General features: G+C 37.4%; 1 long non-coding RNA gene across 1 annotated transcript; it reads left to right on the plus strand.

Annotated features, from left to right (window-relative positions):
- The first annotated feature begins 10,434 nt into the window (after positions 1-10,434).
- LOC137089405 (uncharacterized) lies at positions 10,435-15,702 on the plus strand. Its single transcript, XR_010907669.1, has 3 exons — positions 10,435-10,555; positions 13,069-13,133; positions 15,450-15,702. It is a non-coding gene; the product is annotated as an uncharacterized lncRNA (long non-coding RNA).
- The last annotated feature ends 2,636 nt before the right edge of the window (positions 15,703-18,338 follow it).

An 18,338-nucleotide genomic window follows, 5' to 3' on the forward strand; every position in this document is an offset into this window, starting at 1 on the left:
TACGTAGACTTCAAATTCCCTGACCTGTTACATAGACTTCAAATTCCCTGACCTTTTACCACATACCAAAATACCCCACCTATGGGAGGATTGCAATGCTGGATCAGGATTATCGGGCTTCGGCTTGGTTCGCTGGTCCAGAGCAAGTTCAGATTGGAAACTTTGCAATTCCTAAAAACCAGGAAAGGAAACAAGAACAATCACTTTCATCAGTAAAACTTACCCATCAGACCAACCAAACCGAAAAGAACGGATTATAACAAACTTTACCCCAGTGTTCATAATTGATGGAAACATAAAGACAGAAGTTTCTTAAAACAACAAAACCAAAAGATAAAATAAGCTACTCACCTTGCCCATAAGCCAAAAAAGGCATTGCTCCTAGACGGGAGCCAATCACAGGCGACACAGTATAGTCTGACAGGCGTCGGCCAGTGCCCCTCCTCATTCTCCCTACTTCAAACCTTTCCAGACGAGTGCTGGCTTGGGGGGAGATGTTGTAATTTTCCCTAACCTAACCCTAACCTAACCCTAACCCTAACCTAACCCTAACCCTAACCCTAACCCTAACCCTAACCCTAACCCTAACCCTAACCTAACCCTAACCCTAACCCTAACCTAACCCTAACCCTAACCCTAACCCTAACCCTAACCCTAACCCTAACTCTAACCCTAACCTAACCCTAACCCTAACCCTAACCCTAACCCTAACCCTAACCCTAACCCTACCCCCACTCCTACACTAACCCTACCCATCACAAAACCTATTGGCATTAACCCTATCGACTAAAACCCTAATGTGAAACTCCACAAAACAAAAATAGATATTTTAACGTAACCCTTATTCCAACCCTAACCCTACCCATCACAGACCCACTTGTATCAACCCCATCCACTAAAACCCTAATTTTGACAAAAATAGATACTAATGTAACCCTTACTCCTACCCTAATCCTACCCATCACAAACCCACTCGCATTAACCCTAATTTCAAACTTCATTGGACAAAAAATAGAGGCTAACCTAACCCTTACTCCTACCCTAACCCTACCCATCACAGACCCACTCGCATCAACCCTATCGACAAAAACCTTAACTCCAAACTTCACTAGACAAAAAAATAGATACTAACGTAGTCCCTACTCCTACCCTAATCCTACCCATCACAAACCAGTTTGCATTGACCCTAATTTGAAAACCCATCAGACAAAAAAATAGATATTAACCTAGCCCTTACTCCTACCCTAATCCTACCCGTCACAAACCCACTGGCATCAACCTTATTGACAAAAAACCTTAATAGACACTAACGTAGCTCCTACTCCTACCCTAAACCTACCCATCACAAACCTACTCGCATCAACCCTAATTAGAAAATCCATTAGACAAAAAAATTAGATACTAACCTAGCCCTTGCTCCTACCCTAATCCTACCCAACACAAACCCACTGGCATCAACCCTATTGACAAAAACCTTAATTCAAAACTCCATAGACACTAACGTAGCTCCTACTCCTACCCTAAACCTACCCATCACAAACCTACTCGCATCAACCCTAATTAGAAAATCCATTAGACAAAAAATTAGGTACTAACCTAGCCCTTACTCCTTCCCTAATCCTACCCGACACAAACCCACTCGCATCAACCCTATCGACCAAAACCCTAAATTCAAAATTCCATTAGACAAAAAAAATAGATACCAATATAAGCCCTACTCTTACAATACCCATTGTAAAAAACCATATAGGCTATACTTGCGCGTCAAGTAACCAATTAACCAAAAAAATCCCAAAAGCAAACTCCTAATTCAACCCATACAACTAATATTATCTAGGACAGGGTGACTAACAACCCACACACAAACTCCACCCACAAACCCAATTCTTGACCAAGATTTTAACCCTTAAAGCCAGACAGGAAGTTGTCGTATTTCATTAACGAAAGATATTACCGTATCGGGACAAAGACCAAAAGTACCGTCCTAATCACCACTCCTGACCACCCCAAACCCAATCAACTCGGACCTTTCCTTCAAAATATGCGTCCGTTTTTATAAGAGCACTTTTTCTATTAAAACGCCTATATCTCGGAAAAGAAAGCACGCACCAAGGCCAAACTCAACCTCATAACATCTCTCTGTAATACCTGTCACACCATAAAACCCTGAACTTCTGGGACCTTTCCTTACTAAATGCACCATTTCCTATCAAGCCACACATCGCGGCCTAAGGGGGCGCTAGAGTCTCACACGGGGGCACGTACAATAGGCCCTATCCTCACCCTTCTTTGACGCGAATATCAACACTATAGCCCAACTCAACACAGAGATATAGTCCATCTAAGTTGACACCTCGATAATCACCCTTTCAATCATTTAATCACCTTTTACGTAGACTTCAAATTCCCTGACCTGTTACATAGACTTCAAATTCCCTGACCTTTTACCACATACCAAAATACTCCACCTATGGGAGGATTGCAATGCTGGATCAGGATTATCGGGCTTCGGCTTGGTTCGCTGGTCCAGAGCAAGTTCAGATTGGAAACTTTGCAATTCCTAAAAACCAGGAAAGGAAACAAGAACAATCACTTTCATCAGTAAAACTTACCCATCAGACTAACCAAACCGAAAAGAACGGATTATAACAAACTTTACCCCAGTGTTCATAATTGATGGAAACATAAAGACAGAAGTTTCTTAAAACAACAAAACCAAAAAGATAAAATAAGCTACTCACCTTGCCCATAAGCCAAAAAAGGCATTGCTCCTAGACGGGAGCCAATCACAGGCGACACAGTATAGTCTGACAGGCGTCGGCCAGTGCCCCTCCTCATTCTCCCTACTTCAAACCTTTCCAGACGAGTGCTGGCTTGGGGGGAGATGTTGTAATTTTCCCTAACCTAACCCTAACCTAACCCTAACCCTAACCCTAACCCTAACCCTAACCCTAACCCTAACCTAACCCTAACCCTAACCCTAACCCTAACCCTAACCCTAACCCTAACCCTAACCCTAACCTAACCCTAACCCTAACCCTAACCCTAACCCTAACCCTAACCCAGATGATCCCACAGTAGCTGCATGAATCTCAAGCTGTCTGGCGGACATCTCGGCATGGATGAAAAAACATCACCTGCAGCTCAATCTGGCAAAGACTGAGCTGCTTGTTTTCCCTGCTAATCCCACCATACAACACGATTTTACCACCCAGCTAGGTTCATCTCTGATTACTCCTTCAGGGTCGGTCAGAAATCTTGGAGTAATCTTTGATGACCAGCTGTCCTTCAAAGACCACATCTCAAAGACAGCTCGGTCATGCAGGTTTGCGTTGCACAACATCAGGAAAATCAGACCGTTCCTTACGGAGCATGCAACACAGCTTTTGTCCTAGCCCTGGTCATTTCTAGACTTGACTATTGCAATGCGCTTCTGGCTGGACTTCCATCTTGTGCAATCAAACCGCTGCAAATGATCCAGAACGCTGCGGCACGTCTTGTATTCAATGAGCCCAAAAGGGCTCATGTCACACCTCTATTCATCTCTCTGCATTGGCTACCATTCGCTGCCTGGATCAAATTCAAAGCCCTGACTCTTTCTTATGGATCTTGCACAAGCTCAGCACCTGCATACTTCGACTCACTCCTACGAGTCTACACACCCACCAGAAGCCTTCGCTCAGCTAATGAGCTTGTGGTACCATCACAGAGAGGAATGAAATCCCTCTTTAGAACTTTTTCTGAGCCTGTGTTCCTTTTCTTTTTCTCCCTCCCTATTGCAGACTGTTGCAGCCATAAAAACAGCTCAGCTTGGTTTTTAATGTCAAAGTACTAATATTAAGTTTTGTTTCTTTATCCCTTTAAAACCGAGCGTGTCGTCGACGACACAGCCAACCAAGCTGTATTGAAGTTACTGTAAATCACTGTTACCGTAACTTACTTCACCTAGTTTACTTCACCTAGTGTGCACTACCTTGTGTACTTCACCTAGTGCGCACTACCTAGTGCACTACCAAGTATACACTACCTAGTGTACTTCACCTAGTGCACTACCAAGTATACACTACCTAGTGTACTTCACCTAGTTTACTTCACCTAGTGTGTACTACCTTGTGTACTTCACCTGGTGTACACTACCTAGTGTACTTCACCTAGTGTGCCCTACCTTGTGTACTTCACCTAGTGTGCACTACCTTGTGTACTTCACCTAGTGTGCACTACCTAGTTTACTTCACCTAGTGTGCACTACCTAGTGTACTAGGTGAAGTGTACTTCCCCTAGTGTGCACTACCTTGTGTACTTCACCTAGTGTGCACTAGCTTGTGTACTTAGGGTTAGGGTTTGGGCACTACCCTAGTGTGCACTAGCTTGTGTACTTAGGGTTAGGGTTTGGGCACTACCCTAGTGTGCACTACCTAGTGTACTAGGTGAAGTGTACTTCCCCTAGTGTGCACTACCTTGTGTACTTCACCTAGTGTGCACTACTTTGTGTACTTCACCTAGTGTGCACTACCTAGTGTGCACTACCTTGTGTACTTAGGGTTAGAATTAGGGTTACGGCACTACCCCAGTGTACTTCCCCTAGTGTGCACTACCTTGTGTACTTCACCTAGTGTGCACTACCTAGTGTGCACTACCTAGTGTACTTGACCTAGTGTGCACTACCTAGTGTGCACTACTTAGGGCACTACCCTAGTGTGCACTACCTAGTGTACTTGACCTAGTGTGCACTACCTAGTGTGCACTACCTTGTGTACTTCACCTAGTGTGCACTACCTAGTGTGCACTACCTATTGTACTTGACCTAGTGTGCACTACCTAGTGTGCACTACTTAGGGCACTACCCTAGTGTGCACTACCTAGTGTTTTTCACCTAGTGTGCACTACCTAGTGTGCACTACCTAGTGTACTTGACCTAGTGTGCACTACTTAGGGCACTACCCTACTGTGCACTACTTAGGGCACTACCCTAGTGTGCACTACCTAGTGTGCACTACCTAGTGTACTTCACCTAGTGTGCACTACCTTGTGTACTTCACCTAGTGTGCACTACCTTGTGTACTTCACCTAGTGTGCACTACCTAGTGTGCACTACCTAGTGTACTTGACCTAGTGTGCACTACCTAGTGTGCACTACCTTGTGTACTTCACCTAGTGTGCACTACCTAGTGTACTTCACCTAGTGTGCACTACCTAGTGTGCACTACTTAGGGCACTACCCTATTGTGCACTACCTAGTGTGCACTACTTAGTGTGCACTACCTAGTGTGCACTACCTTGTGTACTTCACCTAGTGTGCACTACCTAGTGTGCACTACCTAGTGTGCACTACTTAGGGCACTACCCTAGTGTGCACTACCTAGTGTGCACTACTTGACCTAGTGTGCACTACCTAGTGTACTTCACCTAGTGTGCACTACCTAGTGTTCTTCACCTAGTGTGCACTACCTAGTGTGCACTACCTTGTGTACTTCACCTAGTGTACTTCACCTAGTGTGCACTACCATCCAGTGGTAGTGCACAAACAAATAACAAAGTGCATGATTATGGAAAGGCAGCACATTCTGAGGAGCTCAAAATGCCCCTCAGAATGAGGTACCACCTGTATTGCATTACGCTGTACTCAAACTATAGCAACTCTCTCCCACATATTCTGCTAGTATGAAAACACTAGTGTGCACTACCATCCAGTGTACTTGACCTAGTGTGCACTACTTAGTGTGCACTACCTAGTGTGCACTACCTTGTGTACTTCACTCTACTTGCACACTAGGTGAAGTACACCAACTCATTGGGCCACTGAATCCGCATTAACAACAACAGTTGGGGCATCAGCCTTAGTCCTAATGGGTTGTTATCATAGCTATCAAAATCCAGTGTTCTGTATTTTCCGTACGTGAGTATTTGTTGTAGCTGGCTAAAAAAAATAATAATAATAATAATTAAAAAAAATGTTGTGTACTGTGCTAATCAATTGAGATTTCTTACAGCTCTTACAGGTTGTTGGCCTTGTTTGTTTCGTTGCTTCTATTGCTCTACCCTTTTTTGTAAGTCGCTTTGGATAAAAGCGTCTGCTAAATGATTAAATGTTAAAAAAAATGATTAAATGTTAATGTTAAAACACCCTACTGGCCCCACTAAATAATCTTCCACTAACAATTGAGTTTTTTTCAAAAAGGTTTCACTTTCATGTAATTACAATACAGGCCTGTGAGTAAACAACTAAGAATGGCCTACCTAAAGCATCCACAAATAACAATTGAGTGTTTCAAATAACAGTCTCCAATTCACATTACATCCTGGCTAGAACCTGCTTAGTTACGGTGGGGAGCCAGGCTTTGGCCATGGGACACTACAGTAGAACAGATGTGTTCTGGCTCGATAAAACAGTCCATATGGAAAGGCAGCAAATTCTGAGGAGCTCAAAATGCCCCTCAGAATGAGCTACCACCTGTATTGCATTATGGTGTACTCAAACTATAGCAACTCTCTTCCACATATTCTGCTAGTGTGAAAACACCCTACTGACCTCACTAAATAATCTTCCAATAGCAATCAAGTTTTTTCTTAAAAGGTCTCACTTTCATGTAACTGCAATACAGGCCTGTGAATAAACAACTAAGACTGGCCTACCTAAAGCATCCTCTAATAACAATAGAGTGTTTCAAAAAACAGTGTTCAATTCACATTACATCATAGCTAGAACCCGCCTAGATTCAGTGGGGAGTTGATCTTTGGCCATGGGACGCTACAGTAGAACAGATGTGTTCTGGCTCGATAAAACGGTCCATATGGAAAGGCAGCAAATTTTGAGGGGCTCAAAATTCCCCTTGCATTACAGTGTTCTCAATCTATACCAAATCTCTCTGACATATTCTGCTAGTGTAATAACACCCTTCTAGCTCACTAAATAATCTTCCAATAACAATCGAGTTTTTTCCAAAAAAGTCTCACTTTTTTATGTAACTGCAATACAGGCCTGTGAGTAAACAACTAAGACTGGCCTACCTAAAACATCCTCTAATAACAATCGAGTAACAATGCTACAGTAGAACAGATGTGTTCTGGCTTGATAAAACGGGTCAAACACGGATTCAAAACAGACACTGAAGAAAAGACAATGCTCATAGTTTTTGTTATTTTTCAACCAAAATGTATTTTTGATGCTTCAAGAGATTCTAATTAACCAACTGATGTCACGTATGGACTACTTTGAAGATGTTTGTATTACCTTTATTGACATGGACAGTATAGTGTCATGGACTATAGTGCAGTATAGTGTCATACACTTTCCTGAAGGAACAGAAAAGCTCTCGGACTAAATAAAAAATACACTGTAAAAAAAAATCCTAAAATTACAGAAAATAACTCTAAATTTTTTACAGTATTTTTTTGTAATTTTTAATTATGTTTAAAACTATGTAAAATTACAAACAATATCTGTAAATTAACAACTTGACCATTATTTTAAGGATTATATCATTAATGACAAATTACAGTAATTCTTATTTTTTATACAAGAAAATTACTGTATTTTTTAAATAATATTTTTCTGTTTTCATAAATTACGTACAAATGCATGTAAAATTATAAATAATATTTGTAAATTAACAACTTGACCATTATTTTAATGAATATATCATTCATGACAAATTACAGTAATTCTCAGTTTTTTTATACAGGAAATTACCTTATTTTTACAGTATTTGTTTCTATTTTCATAAATTACATAAAAATTCATGCAAAATTACAAACAATATCTGTAAATTAACAACTTGACTATTATTTTAAGGACTATATCATTAATGTCAAATTACAGTAATTCTTATTTTTCTATACAGAAAAAATACTGTATTTTTTATATAGTATTTTTCTGTTTTCATAAATTACATACAAATGCATGTAAAATTACAATTAATATCTGTAAATTAACAACTCAACCATTATTTTAAGGATCATATCATTCATGACAAATTACAGTAATTCTCAGTTTTTAATACAGGAAATTACCTTATTATTTATACAGTAATTTTTTCTATTTTCATAAATTACATAAAATTCATGTAAAATTACAAACAATATCTGTAAATTAACAACTTGACTATTATTTTAAGGACTATATCATTAATGACAAATAACAGTAATTCTTATTTTTTATACAGGAAAATGACTATTATTTATAGAGTAGATCTCTGTTTTCATAAATTTGATAAACATTAATGTAAAATTACAAACAATATCTGTAAATTAATATTTTGACTGCAAGTTTTAGTATTAAATCATTAATGACAAATAACAGTAAATCAAATATTTATGAGAAAATCACTATATTATGGTATTTTTTCTGTTTTCTTAAATTATATACAAATTCAACTCTGGCCTAGATGAAGAAAGCCAAGAATTCTGACAAAAGTAAAATAAGTATCAGGAAAAAACAAATGATAGTTAAACACGTTTATTTTTGTCAAAACCTTGGAAAAAAACACATTTGAAAATAAAGCATTCTTCTATTAAATTCGGGAGTTAAAAGGGATGGTTCACCAAAAAAAAAAAATAATTGTCATTATTTACCCATCAAACCTGTACAAGTTTCTTTTTCTGTTTGAACACAGAAGCTGTTATGAAGAATGTTGGTAACCAGACAGCTGACTGACTTCAAACTGACCTCCATAACAGTAGTCGATGACAGTCAGCTGTCTGGTTACCAACATTCTTCATAACAAACAGAAAAAGAAACTTGTACAGGTTTGGTGGGTAAATGATGGCCTTTTTTTCGCCATGATTTGCACATGAGCATTGGACCACAAAGCACGAATCCTGATGAATCATGTGTGCTTTTACATCACGTGGATGGCCGGGTGCGTGTGCGTGGCTTACCTGAGGAACACATGGCCCCAGGATGCACTATGGGAAGAAGGCGAGCCGGCGGAGGCAGTGTGATGCTTTGGGCAATGTTCTGCTGGGGAACCTTGGGTCCTGCCATCCATTTGGATGTTCCTTTAACACGTCCCACCTACCTAAGCATTGTTGTAGACCGTGTACACCCTTTGATGGAAAACGGTATTTCCTGGTGGCTGTGGCTGTGGCTCTTCCAGCAGATAATGCTCCTGACACAAAGCAGAGGTGTTGTCTTGGCCTCAAAATTCCCCAGATCTCAATCCAATCGAGCATCTGTGGGATGTGCTGAACAAACAAGTCTGATCCATGGTGGCCCTGCCTCGCAACTTACAGGACTTAAAGGATCTGCTGCTAACATCTTAGGGGTCACGGCTGTTTTAGCAGCAAAAGGGGGACCAACACAATATTAGGAAGGTGGTCAGAAAGCCTCATCTGTGTATGGTGTAACTTGTATGGAATTATGGCAATATTAGCAAACAAGTGTTGCTTTGGACAGAGCATCCACCCTAAATCAACAAGTTATGTTATAATGCCACACAGTAAAAGGGAAAATGAAAGTTGACAATAGGCAAGATTATTTCTAAAGGAAAGGTCAGTAATTTGTACAAATGTAAAAGGGTCATTATAGGTCACATGAATGTAACTGTAATGCCACCAAGATGCAGAAATTGAAATTAATACATATGCAGTGTTTACGCTGTATGTGTTTAGCAGAGTAGGGGTATATATATATATATATATATATATATATATATATATATATATATATATATATATATATATATATATATATATATATATGTATGTATGTATGTATGTATGTATGTATGTATGTGTATGTATGTATGTATGTATGTATGTATATATATATATATATATATATATATATATATATATATATATATATATATATATATATATATATACACAATTTAAACAATTCATTAATTCATTGTCTCTCTGTATTGCTTTGAGCATGATTGGTTATTCTGACTGTCATCCGGTATACTGGCCAATGACAAATGCGCGCGCCTTTTACAGGTCAAATTTGAATTATACGTTTGTTGTAGAGTGAGTGTGTGCGCTGCTAACGTTAACGTTACTGCTGCTCGGGCATCTGTAATGCAGTAGCTAACTTCGGTTCTGTTCGGTTTTACATGGATTTCTACATTGGTTATTTTTTTAAAAAATGTTTTATATTTTGGGCGAATTTAAGTTGCGGGATGTTAATGGAGGACAAACAAGAAAAAAATTCATATGGGCAACTTTTACCAACGTAACGGACATGGAACTGCAGAAGGTAAGTTAACTAACGTTAGTTTTATTTTTATTTTTTTAAATCTTCTGTTACATCAAGATATAAATGTTTAAGTGATAATCAAATCGCGATTACCCCAATAACGACATAGTAAGTTACATACTGTAATCATTAACTACCAGCTATCGTTATTGTCGTTGTTTGCATGTGTTAATATTATAAACTAGGTTTGAGATTAAAAAAAAACAATAACTTATAGGAGCTTTGGATTGAGTGAACTGACTTTTGAAAATACCTCTGTTAGTAAGTAAGTTAAATAGCTAATATTGTTGTGTGTTTGTTTCCCTCATGAACCAGAAATTTTGGGAAGAAAATCCAGCCTCACGATCTTCAGGGGTGGTAAGTATTGTAATACTAACACGAAGACAGTGAATTGATACTGATATGCACAGTAGTAACGTTAGTCATTTTATTGGAAGTTTGTCGTTATGTTAATATTTAATTTCATTTGTTGAAGATATGAAGGTCATTCGTGTGGGAGACAATACATGAAAACAGAAGTAACGTTTCACATGTAACGTTAATTCAGGTTTAGACAACATATGTGTGAGTAAATGATAAGAGAATTCTCATTTTTGGGTGAGCTATGTTTTTAGGGTCTTGTTTCCAATCTTGGAGTCATTAGAGCATACTTTATATCTTTTGGGGATCATAGTCATGTTTCCCTTATGTGCCATATAAACGTGGGGAACATAGGAATGACCCCCAATGAACCCAGAGTTGCCAAATTATAAGTGTTAAAGGGATAGTTCACCCAAAAATGAAAATTAGCCCATCATTTACTCAAGCATTATAATTGCAGTAATAGTTGTTCTGTTTTTGAAGTCCATAAAAACCAAATAACGTGCTCCATGTGGCTCTGGGGTGTTAATTAAGGCCTTCTGAAGTGAATCGATGCATTTGTGTAAGAAAAATATCCATATTTAAAACTTAATCAAGTAAAGTTCCAGCCAACCACCTTCCATGGAAAAGTGTTGAAAGTTAAACGTGAAACTCAAGATGCGTACGTGACGTCATGACGAGCCTACCTTGTCGCGTTAGTCTTTCGTTTGGCTGAGGCGCTTTCAACACTTTTTCCATAAATTGAACACAGAAGTCAGTCCGCTAAAACTTTACTTTATGAAGTTTTAAATATGGATATTTTTCTTACACAAACGCATCGATTCGCTTCTGAGGGCCTTTATTAACCCCCCAGAGCACGTTATTTTACGGGCAGATGCTTTTTTTTTTTTTTTTTTTTTTTTTTTATGGACTTCAAAAACAGAGCAACTATTACTGCTAGTATAATGCTTGAATTAGCCTGGACGTTTGTAATAAAATTGTATTCGTCTGGAAGAAGAATCATATACTTCCTAGGATGATTTGAGGGTGAGTAAATTATGGGCTAATTTTCATTTCTGGGTGAACTATCCCTTTAAACCCCTCCATTCAAATATAAAAATGCGCATAGTGCCTCTGGCACAACCTGAATATAAATCCCTATTCTCTATGACTATTACATCATGCTGGCCGCTAAGATTTGTTACACTAGGGGTGTCACTCCCACAAAATATTCAAGGATGTTGTTCAGTAATTTAGTATTATTATGAATTCTGGTTAAAATCATTAACTTTGAATTTTCTGAACTTCGAAATAAGCACATTGCATGGCATCATTACTCCAGTCTTCAGTGTCACATAATTAAAATATGCTGATTTGCCATTGAGATTTGGGGAGTTTGGAGGCCAAGTCAACACCTCAAACCCGTTGCTGTGCTCCTCAAACCATTCCTGAACCACTTTGCTTTGTGGCAGGGCACATTATCCTGCTGAAAGAGACCACAGCCACCAAGGAAAGGGTTTCCATGAAAGGGTGTAAAATAGTCTGCAACAATGCTTAGGTAGGTGGGACGTGTTAAAGTAACATCCACATGGATGGCAGGCCCCAAGGTTTCCCAGTAGAACATTGCCCAAAGCATCACACTGCCTCCGCCGGCTCGCCTTCTTCTGGTGCCATGTGTTTCCCAGGTAAGCGACACACCTGGCCATCCACGTGATGTAAAAGAACACGTGATTCCTCAGACCAGGCCACCTTCTTCCATTGCTCCGTGGTCCAGTTCTGATGCTCACGTGCCACTGTTGGTGCTTTCGGCGGGGTCAGGGGTCAGCATGGGCACCCTGACTGGTCAGCGGCTATGCCGCCCATGCGCAACAAACTGCGATGCTCTGTGTATTCTGACACCTTTCTATCAGAACCAGCATTAACTTCTGGAGCAGTTTGAGCTCCAGTAGCTCGTCTGTTTGATCGGACCACACGGGCCAGCCTTCGCTCCCCATGTGCATCAATGAGCCTGTGCCATGACCCTGTGGCCGGTTCTCCACTGTTCCTTCCTTGGAGCACTTTTGATAGATCCTGACCACTGCAGACCGGGAACAGCCCACAAGAGCTGCAGTTTTGGAGATGCTCTGACCCAGTCGTCTAGCCGTCACAATCTGGCCCTTGTCAAACTCGCTCAAATCCTCACGCTTGCCCATTTTTCCGGCTTCTAACACATCAACTTTGAGGACAAAATGGTTACTTGCTGCTCACTTCAATTTTCACTATATATATATATATAGTATACACGGTGTGTACGGCTTTCTTATATATATATATGTATGTATGTATGTATAATTTTTTTTTTTTTTTTAGCAACATAAAAATATGATGAAGCTTGTGCTTGTCTTTGAGAGATTAAAATTATGTTTGACTGCCTGTTTCTTTCCAAGTATTTTTGACATTTCCTTTTCCAACTGTGATAACTGCTAATGATAAAACTTTAAAAGTAGATAAAGCTCATTTTAACTTTTTTATTTTATTTTCCTTTTCTTTAGATCAAGCATCGGAACAATGTTTGCAGGGCAGAACAGGTACCAACAGAGAAACAAGTACATCACTAGTAAGTATCAATGCAGTATATAAAACCATGTACCATAAAGGTATAATGCACTCCAAAATGCTCTATTTTCCCTCCATCATGCCATCCCAGCTTTCCACAGATTGTTGGAAAAGTGATTCATCTTTTGAGTCCATATAGGCCTACAGTGTGTGCATAATTACACAAGGTGATATTCTGATCTTATTTTTTTCCAAGCACATTTTACCCATTTCACACAAGTGTGCCACACAAGTCCTAAAAACTGACTTGTTGTCCATCTTTTTTACAGTCTATGATTCCACACCATATTAATCTTGATAACTACTATTAATTTATTAAATCATTTATAAGGGATGTATAATTAAAGAAGGCTGAAAGTGAAAAAAGGCTAAAAGGTAAAATGGGCTAAAAAAGAGATTTAACTCAGACTGAAGAGTCAAAAATTATTAAAATGGAATGACGCAATACTAATGCAATAATTAAATTTAAGGTGTGACCATTGGACAGCAAAATGCTTATTGATTCAGCAGGGTCATACAAAAACAGGCCGATTTTCCAGAACTGCAACCTACCTGGAGTCTCCTGAAGTGCAAGGTGTCCTGACATCTCAGACACTTCAGTTAGGTAAAAAATCCTAAAAAACACCATTTAATAAGAATCAAACATGAAGACATACATAATAGACAGATTGAGAGTGACTCTTGTGATTCTTATTAAGTGGGGGTCATATTTCAGGGTTCTTAAAAGTCTCAGTCTCCAGAAGTGCAAGGTGTCAGGATATCAATGTAGGTTGCAGTTCTGGTGGTGTCTGGTCCTGTGGTTCTGGAGACTAAAGGGTTCCTGATGGTTCACAACTAATTCACCTTAATTCATATTTGTTTTAGAAGTTAATTTATTTCTTCACCTGTTTTTTTATGACCCTGCTGAATCGATGTTTTGCTGTCCAATGGGCATGCCTTAATTGTGCAATTTCTAGTATTGCATCTTTCTCATGGGTATTTAAAAAAAGGAAGTTCCAGTCTAAGTTAAATCCTTTTTTTTGCCCAGTTTATCTATAAATGAAAACCTGTGTAATAATGATGCACACCTGAATACAAGACATTTTTCACTCCGAGCCTTTCTTAAAAAAAATATATCACTTATAATTTTGGATTTGAATTGGTAAAATGTGCTTAGAAAAATAAATCTGAATATAAACTTGCATTATACTAAAGCATGCTTCAGAAACTACATAATAATAATAAGTTATCTTATCATGTGAGCTTCACAATTCTCTTGGATTATTGTCATGATGTGTATACTGACGTGTTTGTTAAAAAAATGTTATACAAATGACAATAATTTATTGAAAAATCCCTGTTTGCACAATTCTACGAAAACAACTAAATAACTCTGTATTAATACATTCTAGACAAGTGATTTGGCAATTCCATTGGTAAAGAATGCATATGTGCGCAGACCTACCTTGTCTGCGCACATATGCATTCAAACACGCATACCTATAAACTAAACATGTAATGCGCATGTGTGTCCATCACCATTAAGTTTACACAGAGATAACGGTATTGTTTTCAAAAACATTGTGTTTTCAGGCCACCAGAACTCCATTGTTGTGTAAATGAATGTCCAAAACGCGTTGTGTAAACGTCCCCTTATAAAGCATATATATTTTTTAAAAATCTTGTCATTTTTTAATTGAATTTGCCTAATTAAACTCATCTGAACCACCTAATCAAGGTTTTCAGGACTACCAGAACATTCCAGGCAGATGTTTAGAGCTACACTCTGCAGGAAATTCTACACACAAACTGAAGGGATAGTTGACACCAAAATTAAAAGTCTATCAATCACTTACTCACCCTCATGTTGTTCCAAACATGTATGACTTTCTTTATTTTGATCAATTTGTTTTCAGTGTTTTTTTTTTTTTTTCTCCATACAAAGGAAAGCAGTTTGGTTGCCAACATTCCTCAAAATATATCAAGAAATAATTATACAGGTTTGAAACGACATGAGGATGAGTTAACGATGACAGAATTTCCATTTTTGGGTGGTAAACCATCTCAAGTATTTTCATAATGTCTTTTTAGTTAGTTAAAAAATATGCCATCATTAATCCTATATTTAATTCCCTTAAAAATATTGAGGGAAAGACCCTCAGCTACCAGACCCTACCAGATGAAACAGAAGACAAAAAGAAAACTTTAATTACATTAAATTGAGCTTGTTTAAAGTAAAAAATAATTAAAAAAAAAAAAAAAAACATTTATTAAAAATCTTTTTTTTTTTTTTTTAAAGACTTTTCAGAGAATCATAGTGTTCTTTTTTTCTTCCCAGATGCACCAAGGACCCTGCTGATTACTGGTATTTTGAAGGATTGTTCTTTATCTGCTTTATCTTCTGGTAACAAATCATGGATCTTTTTTTTTTGTTACTTCTTAAAACGCTTGTTAGAATTCTGAATAAAAGACTGTTATATTTGTAATCAGAAATCTCGAGTTAGAGAGACGGTTTGTGGATTGTACCCCCCTCATTTGTGTTGAAATCCGATGGCTCAGTGAGGCTTGCATAGCCAGCAATGACATTTCGTTTCTCAAGATCCATTAATGTACTAAAAGCATATTTAAATTAGTTCATGTGTGTACAGTGGTTCAATAATAATATTATAAAATGACAAGAATATTTTTTGTGTGCCAAAAAAACTTACCGATTTCAAAACTGCTTCCTGAAGCTTCAGAAGCTTGACACGCTGATCGCGTGTAAAACCGCCAAACTACTGAAATCATGTGACTTTGGCTCTCCGAACTGCTGATTTGACACACTGATCTATAATGCTCCAAAGCTTCTTGTTTTGAAATCGGGCATCACTATATAAGTCGTTATTTCGTTTTTTTTGGAGCACCAAAAATATTCTCGTCATTTTATAATATTAATATCGAACCACTGTACTCACATGAACCGATTTAAATATGTTTAATGGATCTTGAGAGAGGAAATGTCATTGCTGGTTATTGAGGCCTCACTGAGCCATCGGATTCAACACAAATATCTTAATTTGTGTTCCAAAGATGAACGAAGGTCTTATGGGTGTGGAACGGCATGAGGGTGAGGAATAAGTTACATTATTTTCACTAACCCTTTAACATTTAATAAATAAATGCTGTATAATTTTAATAAACGTTGTACATTTTGTAAAGTGTTACACAGTCTTGTATAGCCATAATCCTAAAGTTTGAGAATTTGATAAAACTATTGTTAATTACTGAAGTAGTTTAAATGTTGTATTTTATTTATATCAATATCAATAATTTAATGATGGAATCATTCCATTTTATTTAGATTGTTTTACATAATTTAAACACTATTAAATTGTGTAAACAAATGCTGCAAATCAGAGTTTGAGTTGATTTGAATTCTTTTTATACTGTTTTCAGACTTATTTTATCTGCCAAAATAAAATTCTTAATTTTAAATCTTTATCACGTCTTTGCATTTTATTGAAAGAGTTTGACTGTAATAATCTGGAAAATGCTTGTAAAATAACAGTAATTCTCTGTAGAACTATCAGAACCGTCATTTTATTGAAAGAGTTTGACTGTAATAATCTGGTAAATGCCTGTAAAATTACCGTAATTCTGTGTAGAACTATCAGCGCCGTCATTTTATTGAAAGAGTTTGACTGTAATAATCTGGTAAATGCCTGTAAAATTACAGTAATTCTCTGTAGAACTATCAGCGCCATCATTTTATTGAAAGAGTTTGACTGTAATAATCTGGTAAATGCCTGTAAAATTACAGTAATTCTCTGTAGAACTATCAGCGCCGTCATTTTATTGAAAGAGTTTGACTGTAATAATCTGGTAAATGCCTGTAAAATTACAGTAATTCTGTGTAGAACTATTAGCGCCATCATTTTATTGAAAGAGTTTGACTGTAATAATCTGGTAAATGCCTGTAAAATTACAGTAATTCTGTGTAGAACTATTAGCGCCATCATTTTATTGAAAGAGTTTGACTGTAATAATCTGGTAAATGCCCGTGAAATAACAGTAATTCTCTGTAGAACTATCAGAGCCGTCATTTTATTGAAAGAGTTTGATTGTAATAATCTGGTAAATGCCCATGAAATAACAGTTTTAAACTGTAAAAAAACAATCATAAAAAAATGGTAATTGACTGGCAGCAGCGGCTGCCAAACAAAAACCGTAAAAAAAAGGTAAAAAACCTTAATTTAAACAAGGAAAAAATCTGTAAAATAACATTGTTTTTCAATAAATCTTTTAATGAAAATTTCTGTAAAATTATTGTTTTTGCATTTTATTTGAATTAAGATATTTTACTTTAATTTTACGGTTTTTGTTTGGCAGCCGTAGCTGCCAGTCATTTACCATTTTTTTACGAGATTTTTTTTTACAGTGTATCTTAAACTGTGTGTGAAGATGAACGGAGGTCTTACAGGTGTGAAACGACATTAGGGTGAGTCATTAATGACATAAATTTCATTTTTGGGTGAACTAACCCTTTAAATATAACTACCGTATTTTACGGTCTGTAAGTCACACTTTTTTCATAGTTTGGCTGGTCCTGCGACTTATAGTCAGGTGTAACTTGTATATCAAATTTAATTCAAACTGACTGACATGAATAAACATTTAGCTATGTCTACAGCCATGAGAGGGCGTTCTATTATGATTTAATTTAAATTAAAAAAGGCAACATTATGCCAGGATGACTGTGCCGTATTGCTGTCTGTAGATTCCTTCATGCACAACTCTTATTCTCTCGGATGGGAAGTTTGGTTCTTTTCTGTGAAATGGTCCTTTGGGACAGTTTGTTTCAATGAACCGGTTAAAAAAAAACGGATCACCGGTTCTTTTACGTGATGACGTCATTTCTATCATCGCGGCAGATGAAAATACATTCAAACACATTCATATAAAGTATTTCTAATCCAAACTTAGTATAGTAATAAATATTATTATTATTGTCATCATCATCATCATCTTGGATACATTTTTTAATTAATGTTTTGCAAAAGCACTCAATACAGCCACTGTCGTGCAAACACTGATGTTTTACACAGATTAAATAAACTTACACTCACATAACATAAACTTACACAAATCCTTGGTTCACCCGTGCTCATATATTATCAGCATCAGTTTTCTGAGAGAAACAGCGGCTGTCCCACTCCGAGAGAAACAGTTCGGTTCAAGACGATGCTAT

The sequence above is a fragment of the Pseudorasbora parva genome, chromosome 9 (assembly GCF_024679245.1).
Source record: "Pseudorasbora parva isolate DD20220531a chromosome 9, ASM2467924v1, whole genome shotgun sequence".
Taxonomy (NCBI): Eukaryota; Metazoa; Chordata; class Actinopteri; order Cypriniformes; family Gobionidae; genus Pseudorasbora; species Pseudorasbora parva.